Source organism: Manis pentadactyla, chromosome 1 (genome assembly GCF_030020395.1).
Source record: "Manis pentadactyla isolate mManPen7 chromosome 1, mManPen7.hap1, whole genome shotgun sequence".
In the NCBI taxonomy this organism is placed as follows: domain Eukaryota; kingdom Metazoa; phylum Chordata; class Mammalia; order Pholidota; family Manidae; genus Manis; species Manis pentadactyla.
The window spans coordinates 209,176,421-209,190,565 of record NC_080019.1 but is presented as its reverse complement, the minus strand read 5'-3'; the positions used below and the strand labels follow the sequence as shown (position 1 = coordinate 209,190,565).

Here is a 14,145-nt window from a genome sequence, read left to right as displayed (position 1 = left end):
GAAGAGTATACAAATTGGAATGCAAGATATCATCTCCTAACCTACTCAGCAAAATAAAGTTTTAAACCTTAATGAAAGTTGTAGACAGATTCAATCTTTATAGTTCTTGTCAGAACAAGGCTTTTAAAGAATATATTTACTACACGTGTCAAATAGAAATAATGGTCTTGCCTCCCTCTTAATGTTTTTACAACATTAAATTAAATAGAATAAGTCTATCAGTAGGGATTGCCTTCACTAGCAAACAATAGAAAACATATAGGTTGTGGTTTAAACACATAAGGACTTGCTTTTCTCATATAACAGAAACCTAGCAGGCTGACTGCTCTAGTTATTCAATGGTGCCACCAGGGAATCCAGCTCTTCTATCTATCTACTTTGCCATTTAAAAGACTGTGGCTTTTGACTTCACATACTGTCTGTGTTTCAGACAGAAAGAATGTCAAACAATGAAGGACAAAAGCAGTGATACCAGCTGAGTATCCTGTTCAAAAGCTTTGCTAGATGCCCCACCAGTTGCTTTCCATTAACTTCTTAGAGCAAGAAGCATGCCACTTAGCCATCTCTTGCTACAGGTTAGCTTTCCAGCCTCTATGATAGAGGAATAAAAGGCTTTTGTAAATGGCTTTCAGATGTCGAATCTGCCCAGAGCCTGGTACCCTATTTTCAGTAACGTTTCAGAAGCTGATTATGATGAGCACACTGACAGCAACGATGATGTTTGTAACTCTACTGTGTAATTGACACGAGCATGGTCTCAGTTCAGACCCCATATCAAGTAAAGTGTAATCATAGTTTTAGTAAGAATGCTTAATAAACAATAATAGTATAATAATGTATATTGAATGCTTACTATGCAACAGTGATTAACCAAACAAATACAACAATCTTATGCTGTAGGTAAGGTAATTGCAATATCTCCATTTTATGGATCAGTGGACTGAGGCTTAGAGATGATATGGCAGTGGTGGAGCTGGGATTTTTGCCTCCAAGCGGCCTTAATCTTGAGTCCCTGCTCCTACCCACCACAGTAAACTGTGTATACAAGACTATTTCCTGTGACTTCACCATTCATAAAACTATGGTGTGTGGGGGAAGAAGAAATTTCCTCTACTACTTGAGGTTCTAAGAATCAAATTGATGTGAGACAGATTAACAGGAGAAAGAAGACAGTTCACTTACATATACACGGGGAAGCCATAGACATAGATTCCCAAGACAGACAGGGAGAATGAAGTGGGTATGTCATCCTGAACCAAGGAGAAGGGGAAGGGGCCTGAGACTTCAAAGGAAAAGGGAAGTCATTCACAGGATTATAAAGAGAGTATATGTTTGATAAACGTTTGTCCACAGAGAAAAAATGAGGGGGCACGGAGAGAAATTTTAGCAGACATAGCCACATCTCTCCCTGTCTACCACACCTAGTTCAATTATAATATAGCTGCTCTGGTGGTAGCTCTCCTGGAGTAGTTCTTCCATCTAAATTGTTTTTATGCAATTGTGGGGGCAGGGAGAAAGATCAAAGTATCTTCCTGAGGCTCTTGGGCATTGATGGTTTTCAGTGCAAAATAACCTGCATTGCACAATGATACATCATGGGGTGCCTGCCCTTGGTCCCTACAGTTGCTTAATATGAGAAATATGTTGCTCAAAACTTTTTTTATCAATAGGGAGACTGAGGCCTTGAGGCCCTAGTAGCCAAGGTGATTGAGCTTTTTCAGTTAAAAATAGTTGCACCAGGAAAGTGAAGTGAGGGTGCCTATATACAGTTCGCTGTTCTTTTCTCCATAGTATGCCACATTCTTAGTTAATTCCCAGATCAGCTGTGAATAGTCACATCCATTAGCAGAATGGTTGGTTGATCACTGTTTCAAGTATACTTACAATCTAAAAGAATATTTTTAGCAAGATATTATTATGAGATTATTTTAGCAAGCACCTAATTAGAAAAATTGGATTGGTAGTCTAAAGACTTACCTAGATTCAAGGTGAAAAATGTTTACCAAAGAGCCTTTCTTAAGTGATACTGTATATTTTACATTGTGTCATATTAAAGATACATAAAATCAGGCTGCCTCACACTTAGTGGTGCTAAGTTATCATAGAAGTTAAAGTGATGTTAACTGATTTTTCTATTCTAAAGCTGCATTTTTCCCTTTTTAGTAAATAAGTACCCTGGAAGGGGGTGAGAGATTTCTTTGGTCCTGGTCTAAAAGCTAATAGATGATTCCTTGAGTATTGTACAATGGTGATTTTCTATCTTTTTGTCTACAATTATTTACTGGAATTTCTTGTGAAGAATCACTTTTTCTTGTTAACTTGGGATGAAATAGTTTCCCCTTAAGAAAAAAAAAGAAACAGACTGAATGCTTATTTCCCTTTGAAAGAGATTTTCAAAGTAAAAAATTGATACATAATCATTTCTGATGGGATTGAATAATTTTAGTGTGTGATTTTTTTAAATTTTGTTTTGACGTCCTACACCCTTGCTTCTTTTTCCCTGAGAGTACTACTGTGTACTCATGAGATTTTATTTATTCGATGTGTTACAATCAATTAAGCTTCTAGGAAATACAAGAATGAATGAACACACTAAAAGACACACACAATTAGAAAATTGCAGATGTGGATGGTTTTTCAAAATAACTGTCTTTGTCCAGAAAGTCAATACAATGGGAGAAAGAAAAAAGATATGTGACATAGAATAATAAAGACAAGGGACATAAATAAATTAAATGCATGAGTTTGAGAGTTGTAATTCAAATGGGTAAAATTTAAATTTGGGCTTTATATACTATATATTAGAAAAAATTGTTGCTATTTGCTTTTGTGATGTGATATGGTATTTTGGTTTGTAGGAGAATGTCTTTAAGAGAGGCATCTTTAAGAACTTGGGGGTGAGGGATCAACGATATCTGCAGTTTATATAGAATTAATTCTGGAAAAGAAAAGGTTGTAAATACATACATAGTCATACTACCTGGACAAAGCCAATACGGCAAAGTGTACATTGATGTGGAGTGTATAGCAATCATTATATTATTAATTCAACTTATCTGCACGAAAAAATTTATAAAAAGTTTTAGGGAAAATAAATGACTATGGCTCTTTTGGAATATAAAGTACTTTCTTAATCCTGAAGTCTAAAACCATGTTTTCCAAAATATGTTTTCCCTAAAAGGACTGACTCAACAGAGAGATCTAGGCCCCCTTTCTTCCCTTTATGTAGGACAATTAGATTTCAATCTGTCTTATATTTTTGGAGTCTGCTGACAATTTAATTTGAGTAAAGGTTTGTGATAACCTTGAGAAAGAATTGTAATGCTCTAGGAAGGAAATCTTAAAATTAGTCATAAGTTCCTTGATGAAATTTGTCTCAAAGCAGTCAGAGTCTTGCAAAATTTGGCAATCTCATAAAACCAATGTTTTGTATCACTGATAGAGTCTACAACAGGGCTTGGCAAAGGGCCAGATGGCAAATACTTTAGGCTTTGTGGGCTATACCATTTCCTATTATAACTGCCCAACTCTACATTTTTAGTAAGTGGAAGAGCCACAGAAAATATGTAAATGAATGGGTGTGGTTGTATTCTAATAAAACATCATTTACAAAAACAGTGGAAAGCTCTGTTTTAACCTGAAAAAATGGTGTGCAGTCACATTTGTGCAATTACAGAAATATAAAGACAGATCTTTAATGTGATACAATGACCCCTCTCCTCCCAGGACCTATGGCATTATAAAATAAAAAACAGACCTTAGTGTAGTTAAAGCATTAAAAACAGATTTTAATCAGCAACTATTGCAATAGGGGAAAATAGACTCAGTGTAGAACTTGGTTAAATTCTGAATACGGCATGGATAAGTGGGGATTTATAAACAAGAAGCAGCATGGGGATCAGTGGATGGAAAATGACTAAGTGGAAACACTAAGGGTAGGGAAGTGTTCTGGTTGATCCAGTCTAACAGGATTCTTGCTGAAGGCAAGTCAGGGCAATCAGACATTGCCTAGAGGAAGGTGGATAATTAGGAATTAGAGCAGATACTAAGGTGGGAGATTCCAGCTACACTGACAGCAGGATTCTTGCTAAAACTGGGCTCTTGAGGGCATGCCATGGATGGATTCTAGTCAGGCTCAGAAGAGCCTACCTAGAGTTGGTCAAGTATAAAGTCTTTGTCAACATACCAGTTTCTTTCTGTGGAAATTTCTCTCCCCTTTTCTCAATTATTTCTTATTTCTAATTTCTCCCCTCAAGCATCATATTCCTAGGAAAGATCCCTTGGTTAGGTCAATTCCTGAACTGCATGATTTATTTCTTATTTATTCATGGCAATTACAAATTTACAGGATTCATTGATTAATTCTTAAGATTATTGATTAAAGGTTGTCTTCTGGGATGTAAGTCATTGAGGACAGGAACAATTTCTGTTTTATTGAGTTGTTAGTTAATTGCTTCTGTTTTTGCTTTTTTTCTCTCTATTTTATCTCTAATCTAGTAAGATACTTAGCATTTAATGGTCATTAAAATATTTGTTAAATGCATTAATCAGTTACAGTTCAGACTTAGTTGCTGTTATAATGTCATTGTAAAGAATAAAACAAGTTCAAAAGATATGGTTAACGAACATATTAATTTATAAGCTGGGGTAAGTTATTTTTCTTTTCTAATCCATTGTCTTTTAAATGCCAGTAAAACTAGAGCACAATAAATAAATATAGAGCATAATGGTTAATATAAAGCATCTTAAAGGTTTAGCTTGGTGTCTTTGGGAATGTTCTAATTTTTCACCATGTTTGAAAATAATTTTAAAGCTTTAGTAATGAAGTGGACAGATGAGTCTCAGTGACTGATACATGAGTTAAGTGATTTGAGTCCCCTTTTGTGAAAACTTTGGCTTATTGTATTATTTATGACAAGAGTCTAAATTTCAATAATGTGGTCTATCAGGCTGCCATAGTAATATCTGGGCCCCATATCTATTCCAAATATTAACCATTTATTTTGTTATTCTACACACAAATCATCTGCTTTTATGAAATAGATTTATTTGGTTTTTTAATCTCATCTTCATTTTTTTCTGACTCTGTGACTTCCTATACTCTAAAACTTTATTATTCCAATTACCTTACATTCTCTTTTTATTTTTTGACTATTACAAAATTTTATTTAACAAAAAAGTTTAATATGAAAATGTATACCTGATTTTCATTTTGTAGTAAAAATACGTGCTTTGAAGATGGGACATGTGGAAGCAGTTGATCCCTCTGGCGTACACAGCCATTGTTTATACTTGTTGCAAAGCTTCCAGCATGGTGATACTTATTTCTGGGTATCACCACCATTCTGATATTGTTCTGTTGCCCACTAGTTGCTGTCTCCACACATTGGTCTATCCTAAGATTCCTAAAGGAATAAAATCAGTCAGTATTCCTTGGACATGTCTACCACCATTTAATTTCAGTGATAACTTCATAAATTTTTTTAATTCGAGAGGATGAGCTTTGCTCGTGGTGTCTACTCTGTGAGCTCACAGGTGCTTCCAATTGAATACGTGGCCTCCCTTCATGAAACCCTACATTTTCTAAGTTACTTCAACTGCTCTTTCTTCATGTAACTATATTCCAACCAAAACATATATTAAGTTTACAAAATTATTTTATTTTTGCCACAGTTTCTCATGCAATACATTCTATATGGTGCCCACTTAATAAAAATATTTTCAATATAGAGATGCTTTGTGAGAAAGATCTAGATAAAGGTAATTTTTAATAGCTCCCATCTATAATATATATGGTAAATGTGCCTTACCAACATAGACCACCCTACAGTTAATCCGTAATTTAGTCTGAATGAGTCTTTTTCATTCAACTTAACTTACATAAATATCTATCTGCTGATTATGTTTTAATTAAATTTAAGATTTCATGTTGGAATATTGGAGAGCATAGAATACCTCTAAAGCTACAGTTTGTCTGCTTAGGATTTGATGTTTATGATAAAAGGATAGTTAGATATTTCCTTAAAATAAAGTTTGTATTTGTTTAGAAACAAGAAACATCAAAGGAAAAGGTCAGCCTTGTTAAACATAGTTCAGTCCATATTTGCTAAATTTCATTTTCTACCACATTCATTCTTTAATGACCAGAAAAATGAAAATGTATTTCTTGTTGTATCTTAAATGGAGCATGAAGAAAGAAAGGGAGACACAACTCAGAGTAGTTTATTTTCATATTCATCCACTGAGAGGAAGTGATCCATCTCTGACTTAAGCTACTTAACTGATTGGGGATGGGGGATGGGGGTGGGGGAAAGGGGAGCAGATGTCTTTGTTGAGTTATTCTCAAGTGATTTAAACTTTATTGAATACTTATTTCAGAAGGCCACTTAACATTTGTTGTCAGATTCTATGTCTAAGGAGAAATTGCAGCAATGATTTGAGGTGATTTTCTTAATTTAAACCAAAGCACTAGCTAGTGAGAATAGTATCATCATAAGGTAACTGACAACTGTGTGATACTTGTTTTTGAAGAGAAATTTCAATAGTGTGTATGTGTCCATTACCATATGTGTGTATGCTATTCTGTGGCTTTGTATTTTTAGTCTCTTAAAATGGATGCCACTGCAAATTGCTTTAGGGAATGGTAAACAGAGGCTTGAATTTAGGATTTGAAATGTCTAACTTTAGGACACAGTGATAACAGTGACCTAGTAAGAGTTCAGTACATGGGGATGGGGAAAAGGGAGATAAATCTGGACAGTTTGGATTGAGCTTCATCATGAAAAGTATAGAATGCAAAAATCAAGAACTTCAGTGTATAGGAAAGTGTGAATTATTAAAGGTGGTTGTCCCAGACAGTGACATCATGGAGTGTTTCTTTTAGCAGAGTTAATCTGAGGATATCACAGAGAATAAGTTACGGTGGGCACACACTGGGGGCTGGAGGATAGCAGTTAAGTTGTTGGTGCGATACAGAAACAGTAGGAAGAGGGATAATTGAACTAAGCATCCATCATTTGGAAGAAAGACCTGAAGTCTTGGCTAGTATGTGTTAAGAATAAAGAAGATCACATGTAGTTAGGGCAACACTGATTTTTCTACAGCCATGGTAACAAGTAAACTGCCAAGCAAACAAATGAAACTCGTCTATCAAAGCTATGTGACACAGCAGAAAGCACACTTCCAAAGCCAGCGTACTTTTGCCTCCATGGTTCCACATCTGTGAACACCTCACTGTTCCCCCAAACTCTGTATAAGACCACTAGTTGGCTCTGCTAAATCAAGGTCCTGACTACTATAGTTCACCTTTATTTAAGTAAGCAGTAAATTTGTAGTTTTGTTTTGTAGTTTCAGATTTTGGGTGATGTTCTTTCTTAGCAAGGGTTTCCCCATTTTACCAATGCCTTCTCTTAATCCTCCTATATCCTGTGAATTTCTATCTTCACCTGCATTTCTCAAAATAGTGTTGTGTAGTTGATGCTTTTGTTTTCTTAGAATCTGTTTCCTTCTGTACTATATGCAACGTTGTTGCCTTATTCCATCTGAAAATTTAATTCCTGGTGCTTGACATTCAAAATCTTCTGAATCAATTTGGATCTACTTTTCACCAACTTTGAATCTTACTACATCCTTTCCTCCAGCTAGATTAAGCTGTTCTTCTCAGTTTTAAGATACCACATGGACTAGCCCTTTTATGTTTTCTACCAGCAGTTTTTCCCTCTAGAATGCCCTCTACCTAGGCTCCACATAGTTAAATCAAGTCTGCCTCACTTGCCTCCCACCTTTTTCTTGAGGCTGCCTCTGACTCCCCATCTGGTTAAGGTAAAAAACCTTTACCTCCTAAGAAGTACAACACTTGGATTAAATCACTGATTCCCTGAACTTGTAATTCAATGGATGAATGCAATTTGCAAAAAACAGACACCCCCTCTTACACACACATAAAACTACAAGGACCACATAGCATTACTAATATTTTTTTAAAGATCATTTCTAATGAAACAGCTATCTAATATCCCCATGACTTTATGTAATATATTTCATCAACAAAATTATTATGAAAATCATAAACTAAGTTTTGCAATAGAAAAATTTTTACTACATTGCTATTTTTATCATTCTCTTAAAGACCAAGGAGGGCATCATAGACTAGCTCTGGTCTTTTTTACCATGAATGCCTGTTGTTTTTGCTGGAGGCTCAGGTGGCCTAAGGTAGTTTATAAAGTGGCTTCTGAGGTGGGGGGTAGAGAGGAAACAAAAAGTAAACTTGGATGGGAAAGAAAAACAACCAGGAAGTGGCAAGAGCTATTTGGTTCTTTCTCAGCCTGATTAAGGGGAAGGAGTTGGTACCTCTGAACAATAAGGATGGATCCTCTTCTTCAACCTTTGGTAGGAGAGAGAAAAAAGGAAAAGGCTGTTACTTGTCCCCTCTTGAGCTGTCTGGAAACCACAGATCTGTAATACTCATATACACAGACACACACATATTCATGATACATTAATATAACAATTATTTAATTATATTAGTAAGTTAATTTGTTACTATATTATATAATAATATATGTACTTATATCTTATATCTTCTGGGGGCTTCAAGTTTGTACCTGCCTCTGAAGTCCATAGTCCATCTCATAGCCTTAGATTTCACTGAGTTCAGGCAACTTCCTTAGGACATCCTTTTCTAGCACCTTCTCTTTCCCATCTGGGGATTTTGATAGCATCCAATCCTGATTTTTGAAGTTGAGAGACAAAGATAGAATGCTGGTTTTTGAACTCTCTCTTTCTCCTCACGTGGGGTAAAAATGACATCAAAATGTCAAGGAATAAAATCAATAAAAGGAAGAAGGTAAATACATTTGGAGGTATTTTATAAACATCATCCCTATTGTTTTGTTTTAGTTTTTTGAATTGCTCATGATTGTATCTACTCAGAAGGGTTTACTTCCTCACCTTCACTGTATTTCTCTGGAAAGCATGAGCACTGATCTGTGCTGTTTATACCGCCCAGCACCGTCGTGGTGCGATGCAGGAACCAGGAGTCAGCTACTGCGGGTGAGGCCAGGATGCTAATAATGACCTTGAGGGAATTATATTTGACTTTTGGGTCAAAAATCTGAAATACAATGTCAGTGCAACTATGCCTGAGAAAACAGATTCCTGTTTTTTCATCTTTACAATGGGTATAACAACTGCTCACAAAGTTTTATATCAAAGAAATTAAATAAATATATGAAAGTCCTTCTAAACTACAATTTGACATTCAAAGTGATATATCTATAATAAAGTAAAGCAAATTTTAAAGAACCATACTAATGAAACACAAATTACTTTTATTTGGGCGATAATATAGTGTTTTTCAGTAAACATAACAATCATTTAAATGAAAAATGAAGGTTTTTATTTTGTATCCATTCCACAATGTGGGTTCCATTTGCATTTGGCAGTTTGGGCAACTGTCAAGAAGCAAAAATGGTACATTTTATGTGGCCCTAGTCTAAACCAAAGTTCAGTGACTGGAAGAAAATTAGTATTGAGATGAGAAGAAAGTATCAGTGCTTCCTTTCATACATGTCCATTGAAGCTTTTTTTTTTCAAATTCTGTAAGCTATTTTTCAGATATCATTAAAATTTGAACTGCTACAGGGTATAGAACTTAAAATAAATGTTGTTGGAAAACTCAAAATTGTACAGGTCTGGCTTAGTTGTGCCAAAAATGGATTTTAAAAAACACTGGTTGAAAATTTCACTTCCCATGCCAGTGTTGTGTTTGCATGTTTTAACAGCTTAATGTTTGCTCTGATATAAGACATATTGATCTTTCACACTAAAAATATCATTGTTATTGTGATTATGGTTGTTATTACTACTACCAGTACTACTATTATTATTATTTTGATATATGCCTGTACCCCAGAAATTGGGATGAGTAGATGTTTTAAGGTTGTTCTGAGAAACAGAACCAATAGCATATGTGGATACAGTTCATGTGTGTGTTCACACTACTAAGCAGTAAACTCAGTTCTAACACTACCTGGAAATAGCGTCAGGTGCCACAGTGAAGGGCGTAGTCCCACAGGATTGTCCTCCCCACACACATTTTCAGACACTAATTGCAAGTCTAGGTTGTTGTGTGAGCTTCTGATTGTCCAGCTTTAGATCAGCTGTTCCAATGACCCCCTCTTTCATTGAGTTAATTTGTTAGAGCAGCTCACAGAATTCAGAGAAACATTTTACTTACTAGATTATTGGTTTATTATAAAAGACTATAACTCAGGAATAGCCATTAGGAAGAGATGCGTAAGGAAAGCAATGTGGGAAGGGGTGCAGAGCTTCCATCCCCTCTGAGCACAGTACTGTACCTCAATTTTCATAAGTTCACCAACCCCGGAAGCTCTCTAAACTTTGTTCTTTTGAGTTTTTATTGGGGTTTCCTTACATAGGCATGATTGGTTAAATCATTGGCTTTGGCAATCGATTCAGCCTCCAGCCCCCTCACATCTCAGGAGCTTAGGGGACGGGCTCCGAAAGTTCCAAATCCCCAGTTACATGATTGGTTCTCCTGGCAACTAGCCCCCATCCTTTGGTGCTTTTCAAAAGTTATTAACATAAATTCAGGTGTGTTTGGAAGGGATTTGTTAGGAATATTAAGATACAGTTTCAAAGGATGTAGGAGCTTCTGTGCCAGAAACTGGGACAAAGACAAAACATATATATTTCTTATGAATCACAATATCACAGTGGATAATCTATATGTGAAGAGATTTATAATAGGCAATTGGCTCCTGTGATTGTGGAGGCTGTCAAGGCCAAAATCTGCAAGGTGGGCCAATAGGCTGGAGACTGAAGAGAGTTAATGTTTCAGTTTCAGTCTGAAAATAGGCCAGAGTCCCAGGAGGACTGATGTTCCATTTTGAGTTCAAAGGCAGTCTGCCATAGAGACAGGCAGAGCCATGTTGCAGATGAAGCTGAAGGCAGTGTTCTGGAGAATTCCATCTCAGGTCTTCTTGTTCTGTTCAGACTTTCATTTGCTTAGATGAGGACCACTTACTTTATGGAGGATTATCTATTTTTCTCCAAGTCCACAGACTTAAATGTTAACCTCCTCTAAAAACATCTTCACAGAAACACACAGAATGATGTCTGAAAAAATATCTGGGCACCCCATGGCTCAGCCAAGTTGAGACATAAAATGAACCATCACAGTAGGTAATGTATTGTTTTGCAGGTGCATGTTACACATCTTCCAGAAAGCAATGGACTACTTTATTTTCTAGTGCCACAACACATAAAGCCAGTTCCAAATGACAAAAAATCATGTTCTGGTGTTTGGGAGAGTAAATTCTTTTTGAAAATAAAGTGATCTGCATAGTATTTTACAGCTTGCAAGGAATTTTCACATACATTAGCAGTTTTGATCAGTCAGCACCATTCTTTTCAAAGCTTTGGCTGCAAGTCCTGCCACCAAGTTGTTGACAGTGTCTAACGCAAGCAAAGTGAAGCCAAGGGTCAAATAATTATGCAGTGAATCTGATCATAGAGTAAGCCAGCATGAACAATTTAGGCAAACATACTCTTGTCTTTAATTGGAACTTTTTTCTGAATTATGTGGACAAATGCCTCCATTTGTGCCATTTTGCAAAAGATTGTAATAACCACAACAGAACAGCTTCTTATTTTACCTTTGAATTTCCAACACCTACAATGATTACTGGAACCTAGTAGTTAAATAAGACTATTTTTGGTGATAATCAATTTGTAATCAAATTAAACTCTCTTTACATAAGCTCTGAACCTAAAATAATACCTAGTTCAAGGTGTGTGTGAGCACTTGATTTGTTGTTAAACTGTGAAGGACTGGCTTCTTCTCCTGCCTCCTGTTTCATTCTTTTTGCAACCTTTTCCAATTTGGGTTTGAAACAACTCCTGTTATAGTATGACCCAAGATCTCCTAATGTCCAATTAAGTAACTTCTTTTTATTCACCCTTATTAAATGTCCCTCTGACCAACCCAACTGCCCTCTGTCTCTCCCTTGCCGCATTGGTTCTGACTGACCTCAGAATCTTTAAATTATATCTGGCTAAAGATAGGATGCATCCTAGACCCTGAGTTAATACTCATCTAGAAATAAGGGATCAATTCACCTTCACAGTGGGTGGCATAAAAATTATGGGGCAGGAACGAGTGATGGCATTGTGTTTTTGTTCTACAAGCTGATGCTCTAATGGTCTGTGATGTGATGATCTCCCCGATTCAAGTATACTGAGGACTCAAATTTGAATGAGAAAATGTTTGGGTAACAGCACTGTCACCTATTTTGCCATATCCCTCTTATATTTTCCTGTGTTAACACAAATTTTAAATGATTTTACTTGAACTTTTGATTATACCAGAGATATTAAATCAGATATTGTCCAAGTCCAAAACTAATTCAGTGAAGAATTTAGAATCAGCAAAATCATTATTACTTCTCAATGGAACTCTTAACTGTGTCATTTTAGCATAAGAATTTCTGTTCTTCCCCTACTCGGTCCTTATGCAGCCTCAGTAAAAATTCTTCATATCAACGGGGTGAAAAGCCAAGAGATGGTCACTTTGTGCCTTTGCTGTTTGGTAAGAAAGTTCAGGAAAAACAGCATTGTCTGGCCCTGAAACTCCTGTCATTTAAATATGAGCCTAGAATATCTGCTGAACATGATTGGACCTATTCTTACATTAAAAGTAGCTCTTGAGAATTCAAGCAGTGTCACTTAGTTTCATTTTATAGCAATGAAAGTTAAGTATCTTGCTTGTTACATGAAATAGCATGGAATATCAACAAGCCAAACACCACATCAAGGCAGAAATAAGAATATGACATGGCAACCAAAAGAAAAAAATAGTTTTCTGGAGACACTGCAGTTGTCTTCCAAGTTTATTATTGCAATTGATCACATTTATGAAAACAGTAATAATGCAAGTAAGATGGTTACAATATAATGTAAAGAATTCTCTCTATATAGCATTTGACAACTTTATTTCCACTACAAACTGGTATTATGGTGCACATAAATTACCCTGCAGCAGGATACCACTGGTGGATTATGTACTATGTTATTTGTTACAAGAATACCAATAATACTGTAGACTATTTGTTGAAATTCTAAATACAACTAGGAAAAAAAATGACTTTGTCTGCTAGGCCAGCTGTATTTTCCATACTCATCTGGACCATCACTTCTTATTAAGTTTCTTGGAAGATTATTCTCCAGCTGACAGGCTTTTAGAACTCTAATTTGGAGGAATAAAACTAGATAACAAATGTGTAATGCACAGCCCATTCTCTTCATTTCATATGGTAAATGTTCTCTTCTAATAAAAAGGATTCTTCTAGGCTTGAAACACTTTCTTGTTCCTGATATATTGGACACCGTAGGAGTAATAGATATTTAAGTTTCATAATGTAAACATCATAAATTTTACTTGATGATGCTGAAGATCATTACTGAGTTGTTGAGTGTTTATCACATCTACTTTTGTGTATTTTCTTATTTAATTTTCATAACAACCAGATGAACAAACAGAGGTTTAGAGACTTACCCACAATCCCAGTAAGTAATGTCTGAACCTGATATATCTGAATTCAAAGATCTCCTATTGAACAACCTCCTTCCTTTCTCTTTCTCTCTTTCTTTTTCTTTTCTTTTTTCTTTTCTTTCCTTCCTTTTCCTTTCTTCCTACCCTGCTTCCTTCTCTCTTTCTGAATAACTGGCACGCAACACTATATTATTAGTTTTAGGTGTACAACATAATGATTCAATATTTGTATGTATTGTGAAATGATCACCACTATAAGTCTAGTCAACATCCATCACCATACATACAGAATGTTTTTTTCTTATGATGAAAACTTTTAGGATTTATTGTTTTAACTTTCAAATATGCAATGCAGTATTATTAACTATAGTTTTCATGTTGTTCATTTTATCCCTGTGACTTATTTATTTTATAACTGAAAGTTTCTGTTTCTTGACCCCCTTCACCCATTCCACACTGCCCTCCAACTTTGCCTGTCTTTTTATCTCTGAGCTTCCTTTTGGTTATTTGTTTTAGATTCCACATATACATGAAATCATATGGTGCTTACCTTTTTCTGACTTATTTCATTT

General features: G+C 35.6%; 1 pseudogene; it reads right to left on the bottom strand.

The window, feature by feature from the left end:
- Positions 1 to 5,286: 5,286 nt before the first annotated feature.
- Positions 5,287 to 7,812, bottom strand: LOC118908342 (small nuclear ribonucleoprotein G-like; annotated as a pseudogene).
- Positions 7,813 to 14,145: the final 6,333 nt, after the last annotated feature.